The sequence below is a fragment of the Trichoplax adhaerens genome, genomic scaffold, assembly GCF_000150275.1.
Source record: "Trichoplax adhaerens TRIADscaffold_9 genomic scaffold, whole genome shotgun sequence".
NCBI lineage: Eukaryota > Metazoa > Placozoa > Uniplacotomia > Trichoplacea > Trichoplacidae > Trichoplax > Trichoplax adhaerens.
The window spans coordinates 2,032,854-2,040,532 of record NW_002060951.1 but is presented as its reverse complement, the minus strand read 5'-3'; positions in this window follow the sequence as shown (position 1 = coordinate 2,040,532).

Below are 7,679 nucleotides of genomic sequence, written 5' to 3'. Positions count from 1 at the left end.
GCATCGCATCTTTACTTGTACGCGAGGAACATAAGCATATTAAGAATTGTAATAACTGCAAACTCTCTTAAAGTACTAAATTACCGTAAATGAACATTGAACTCACTTTACCACGACAGATGGTAAGACTGCTATCACAGACTGAGAGATTCAGAATAAAATGTTATTGGGATGCTGATACATTAAAGAAATATGCAGATCCATAGTGCGCTGTCGCCGATTAGTACTCATAACTATTGCACTTCTAAGGCATTGTATCCGGTCTAACAATTAGTCCTCAAAATATTAGATATGATCTGCCTATTTTATCCACCACTAGTTCTATGAAAAACTCCTAATTAAAATTTGTAAAGCTCTGCTGAAAGGCAAAAATTATACGAAGTATATATTAAATCACTTTTTTATCTATTAGCAATCAATTCCCTCCTCTATTACGAATTAATTTTATTAATTCCGATGCAGTCAACTTGACAGTATATAGAATTAAGAATATGTATCATCGCACCGTCTCTCTTGATACGAAATTCTTACGATTATTTAAGCATAGTAAACACTGAAAGTACCGATACTAATCTTATGGAGAAAATATAATAATATTCCAGCTATTAATAAATTACTATACAGTATAGAATCCGGAATAGTGAAAATTTTCTCGACGTTTCTAAATTCAATCGAACTATAAAGTATTTAATCGTAGATTACTATACTAAATCATCTTTTATCGATCGCTGGCTTAAAAAGGCTTGAAACAATACGTTTTGTTGTTATGAAGGTTTTTCAAATAGTAGCTTCACATAGTTAGGGAAGAAACAGGCAGAGATAAGTGATATGCCTATATATTCTCACTAATTGAATAATTAGTTCGATACATTTGTAGGAATCTAGGTTTTTTTAATATAAACAGCAATATCATTTCCAATTAGTGTAGTAATTGTTGCAATTACTCTTAAAAGGACGCTTACGATTGTAATCTCCACCATTAGAAGTACTTAGAACCCATTTACGGTACGAAAGAATTATCTCACTCATTTAAGATGGGTAAAAGATACAGTAAGTGTGATATGGCGTACAGATGTAGAAATACTAGTCAAATAATACGAATTTAAAGTAGAATCAATCCTTGTGGATAAAGTAGAAAAATTTAACATTTAGGGTAAAAGTAAGGCACATTTCTTTTTTATAATCAACATAATCTAATTAGTTGGCACGTATAATTAATTTAGACAATCCATTATACTGCCAATCAATCAATCAAACGACATCTGTCTAACTTTTAATTATTAAACATGATGTCTTATTATAATGCTACATCGTACCATGACTGCTCCATGTCGCACTAGTTTCATTTTAAGGGGTAAAAAAATAATCCGATAATTGTTATAGATTTTCTTTACCAGTTCTGCTCATTAGTCATATTTTCTTTCTTTTTTTCGCAAGTAAAATGTTATTACTAGTTATGAAAAATAGAATCTCGCCCCAAATAGGTTTGCTATGGTAATACGATAACATCTTCTGTCTACTGATACTACAATGTCCAAATTACTCTTCGTAGATAATATGAAATTGTTCCAAATGCTCGTAATATCAGATTTTTCTCTAAAATTTCAAAACTACTAACAGCTGTGATAATGAATAGAGCCAAGCCTATATTTAGCATAGTTTTTGTCCTATTAAACTAAATGATGCAATAAAGAGTTCGATCTATTAATCAATAAATGAATAGCGTTATATCTTGCTTTCGTAATGCTAAATTTAGATAGTATTTTATATTTGTAAAACGAAAATTTACTTTGAAATGACTCTTTAGTATGCTGTAGTGTATATCCTACTTACTTTGTAGTAGCTAAACAGCATTAACGAATTATTTACCGTTTTCCAAATGTTTCACGGATATCGAATAAGAGAATAAATGCATAGAATGATTTCAGCGAGATTTTCTTGCGCCACATTTTGTCTTTGGTTTGATATACCGTACAGTATTAGTTTATACTGAGAAAAATACATGCAAATCAGAATCTAAGTATAAATAAATGTTGATCGATTAAATACTATAAAATATCTTAAATCATTTATGTGTACAGTTATTGAATTAGATAGTATTAGCTATATACAGTACTCCTTAAACTACCAAGTGTAAGAGCATAATTACACGAAGCTGTCAACTGGATAATAATGGTACCAAATTTACAAAATGGAAACTTTTGCTTAATGCGTTTCCCTTTCCCTTATCGTGTCGACATCAAGCCTTAATTTCCACCGGTTTCATTAATACTGCAGAGAACTACCACCTAAATTGTTCTTGCTACTATAATAAGTAAAATATATTTAACGAATACATAACACACGCAAGTATAATAAAGCACAACAGTTTATAATTTAATTCAGTAATATGATTGCACATGATTGTAGCACCATGGTATACGCGTACGCATTAATATTCATCACTTAATAAAATAAGCACTCTCATACTTGCGAGATTTTGTGTAGCATATATATTTAGAATTAATTAGATGGTTGCTTATAAATGATTTTACTGTTGTAAAGGTACATGAATGAATTGCAAGGGTAAAATTATATATAGTAAAATTTACATCAAATGAATCAAATTAATAGGGATATGTGTTATAGCAATACGTATAATATCGTTGGGCTAATAATAGTATGTTAAAATAATCTTAATTATAAGCAGGAAGCGTTAAATTGGTGTCAATAAACCGATAGAATTAATATTTTAATCATCAATTTTAGTTGTTGAGATCCTCGTATATTCAATGAAATTTATATTGCTTATTCCACCGTATATGATATTAGATTTTCAGTTCATTAATATCAAATATAAAATTCTACTGCCCTCTCGGTAAATGATTAATACTCTTTGTGATACAAGTTGTCGAATACCTAAATGGATATCAGTGCATTTATGAGAGGATTGCTAGAGAAGGCAAAAACGACAATTGATAATATAATACGAGTACGATAAAAGTATTTAAGCGTACCATACATGGCCTTATCTATTTTTATTTCATTTTTTTTGGTTATGTGATATTGATAAAGATTACAAACGAGAGATATTGCGTAGAATGTTACTATAGTTCAAAAATTGCGTTAAAAAATTGGGGCATATTGCGGGAGTAATTTCATAAATATATAACGAATGATAAGTCATATCATTATACACGTAATGAAACACCACAATTTGGATTATAAATGACGGACGTACAATTTTATCACTTTGATTAAAAATAGAATTTTGTTCATTCTTTTAATTCCGTTATTATAATTTACAATCTTAAGCTTTTCACGTTCATATTATATTAATAATTATAATCAAAACTGATAATTTCTATTGTCCTTTTGGATATTTTGACAAGATCTTCATGTCTCCACAGACTCCAGATAACTCGAACATCTTGAAATAAAAATACTTTTGAAATCATGCATAACATTACTAGGTATTTTAAAATTTTCAAGTGCTTTATGAAGCCAATCATAAAATGCCGTATCATCCTTGTATTTGATAAAAATAAAGTTCAATTTCCGATCGAGGTTCACTTAGCTTCTACCTTAACTTCAACTAACAATCTCAATTTAATGAAAAGAACCGTAGTAATCCATTCCCTATAAAAGTGAAAAGTTAGTACTTATAATTATTGGATGGAAATAATTGTAGTGTGAGCGTCTAAGGTTTTAATGCCTCTACGAAATTGAAAATTGACCTCGGTCGCCAAAAAATGGCTTTTTAGGTTTTCCTTTGCTGACCGGTTGTTGTAAGTGATAAACTTTGGTAATTTTATAATTATAATTTGCGAGTATGCTTTCATTGTAAAACATTTTTGTACCGCTATAGCTTCGTTTTAATTATAGTTAATTCGATAATCAACTACAAATAGTAAAAGGCGTTATTTTACTCCAACAGCTAATTGTGTAAAGTTTTATTAGAGTGTTAGAAGTAATAATTGGAAATGAAAACAATTTCGTATGTGAATTTTACAGAAAATGATGCCATCATAACAATTATATTAGATTCTGCATTTTAAATCAATTAGAAGTGTCTCTGTACAAAATTTACCATCTGCTAAATTCATAAAACGATAGAAATATGATAGTGACAACGATAACAGTGACTGATGACGATAATTAATAATTGAATAGTTAAATCTAACAAACATTATTACAGCCATTTATTCATTAATGGTATATTCTTGACTAAAGCGGGCTATAATTATAATACTTATTCTACTTTTATAATTTACCACGTCTACAAATCATGTATTTCATTTAACTCTTTTATTATGAATGTAGTATTAATTACATCAACAACATTTTTAGACAATAAAAGAAAAAAGTTACAGTTAATAATACAATATATCATTTATCATTGATTCTAGAACCCATCTTTTTCACAGACTACTTTTACATTTAATTAAAATTTTTATATTATACAATATATAATACGCTAAAAATATCAAAAATAATAATCCTGAGAACTGAACAATTGAATAATATCATGATTCATATTGCAAAATAATGATCTGTTACTATGCTATCATTCTATGCTACAATATCACCATCCGATTTGCAGTTATTATTATAGCTTTTTATCGTTCATATCTGAATTATGTCATAAAAATAAAATTCCGGTTTTTCTCTCTTTGTTATGAAGAAGTTAAAAATTAAGAACAAAATTAGGAGTATAAAAATAAACACCTAGTATTTTCATAAATGTAGTTTGGTAACAGAAATTATTACAATTATGCCACTTAATAATAAATGTGATGATATCCGTCTTCAGATCAATACAAAAGTTGTTTTTCCATATTGCCATGATCGCACAACTTTCATCGTTGTTTACATGCTCTTCTTTTTAACCAACTTTTCTCTTCAAAGCACGATTGAGTTATGACGTCTAGTCTGTAGATGCTATTATATCATAAACTATAGCATTGTTCTATTTAGAAATTCTGTTAAGGGAAGATAATCTAACCTAATACATATTATGCTTATTATGAAAGAATTTATAAGCAATATGTTGTTATAATAATTATCTCTACTCATTAAGAATTTCTTTGTGTTATACAATGACTGTTATGCTATATTATATACACGCTAAATAGTCTTTCTGATAATATAAATGTGTGTAGTATCATCACATCAGATAATATATTACTGGTAGTAGATAAAATCTCCTTCCTATCTTTAATATTAAATGAACATATGTAATTGAGCAGATCATATTTATATTTACAACTATAATAAGTTCCTCCTATTTTATAAGAATTATCGGTAAGTTGTAGTTTTCGATAGCATTTGGCGTTATAAATCGATCGCATTCTTCACCTTCTTTACGAAAATACTAGTATATCTTGATCTTATAGTAGCAGATGATACTCTACTCTACCAAGCAGCATCAATATTGAATATATATGTCCAAGCAAAAGCCATATATCCACATTTATAGCTTCTAATTTTCGTAAGGTTTCAAGGAGTATAGACGCTCCTTTTGTACGATATGATATGCTGTTCATTCGTTAAGGAAGTATTAGCGTATTCTGAGTTATACGTATACTTTGTAATAACGTATATATTGCCCTTTCGCATCTTCAAAGTTAAATGTATATATACACTTGAGTAAAGTGTTTCCTTCGTGTCTATTATGAAGAGTACTAATAGTCAGGATTACTTTGACTGCACAAATGATTTCAACATTTTCATATTACTTCGCTACTTTTCTCGATATATTTTATGCTCTTATCATAAATCAAATTCTTAATGCCAGTGTACTGCTTACTGAGTTAGTAGAGGATTTTCAACTTAAATTCATGTTAAAAATCAGGCAGATACCTTGAAAATGTCAAAATAACCTAGATTCTGGGCACCTTTTCAATTAAAACTTTTATTTGCTAACTTTAGAAGGATCATTCTGTCTGGAATAATTATAGTTTAGTAATATTGTGGGTAGTACAATAGAAGTTGTTGCTATTTCTTGGTATCAATGGAATAATTTAACCTACAATTATCGCCCATTGTAGTTGAGGTAATAAGAAACAGTTACCAGTATAGAAATATGTAAGAACTTACGGTAATGCATTTACTAGTTGAAACGTTTGTCTCCAGTATCATGTTAAAGTGGAAAATGCAGGATTTTACTTTGAATATCGAGATGTAATGTTAAAGTTACTTAAAGGCAAATGTAAATTGTGTTTAGTTCTTTCGTAATGCACATAGTATTGTGCTGTTAAATGCCTATTTCTATATCTTTGCATAAAACTATTGGACATCGTGCCGAGTATGAACGGCAAGCAAAGCGACCGCCCTCTACTAAATGGTAAAACTACTGCATACGGAGGAGCCAAATCACTATTGCTTTATAGATACTTGAGAGCCTGCACTTCTGTCTGATTGAATGTTGCTAATAGCCGAAATCGTTTATTTCTGTGAATACTGATTATAATGATTTCAGCTATTTATAGTAGCTATGTGTACATGATTTACTAACAAATGGTTATTTTCATTATTCTGGCAGCAACTCCTTTAATAACTGAGTAGTTAAGAATCAAACACAATCGTTGTCGAACTCGTTAGTAATATTAGTATCTGCTGTATAGGAAAATCGAATTTCTCAGTGATTTATTTCACTATCTAACAGAAACAAATGATTTAATAAGCTGACTAGGATAAATTTATAGTCATACGTAAATTTATAGAGGCAGATTGTTTTTAAAATATATAATCTGAGTTCAAAATTTGCCCGAATTGCATGAATCTTACACGTGGTATATGGTATTATTCCTGTGATGATTACAATTCATTATTGTCGAGGACTACATAATCTATCATGAAGTTAATAGTGGATTTAACTAGGATCTCTAGAAGTGTTAACGTTAGTATCCATAGGCGATCCATGGTTTTTGTGATATATTTTTGATTTAAGTTAACGGATTCATTATTTAACGATAATGAATTTGCATTCAGATACACGATTAAAATCGCAACTTTAGTTTCTAAAAATAAAACCCAGGTTCAATGTAGTTCCTATTTAGCAATGATGTGTTGTGTAGCCAATTAATCTTTTACAAGTACCCAATAGATTAACTTTTTTATATTGCGTAAACCGCATTAAATATTTTATGACAGTCATCACAGTGTACAATACCGAAAAGGCTGTTCATCAGTTGAAATATTGGTTGTGTAGCTGGTAATGTTAGTACTGTATCCTTCCGCAATTTTTGGTTCTCAGCAAAACATCTCTTACTTCAATATAGTGCTTTAATCCAGTTAAAGTACACTAGGCACAGAAGCTGCAACTGAAATCTACATAACATTAAAATGGTCAGCCAATGGCCATTCACTGCTTACATTCACTCCCATTAGTAATATCCTTGCTAGCATAGTACAGTAGCAGAGACTAGCACCTTGTAGCTGACGGCTTACTAACAAAAACTCATTGTAAAAGATGAAATTTATCCTGTAAAAATAGAGACTAGCGTCTTGTAGATATCGCTTAAACAAATGAAAATATTCGATACTGTTACGATCAAAGTCAATTTCTTAATATTAATAATTTAAATATTATACTACAACAATATTTGAATATTTATACAGTTTCAGTGTCAGTCGGAAAGTGACGGTTACAAGTATTTTTTAATTTTTTCATGGGTAGAGTATTGAGGTATAAGGTT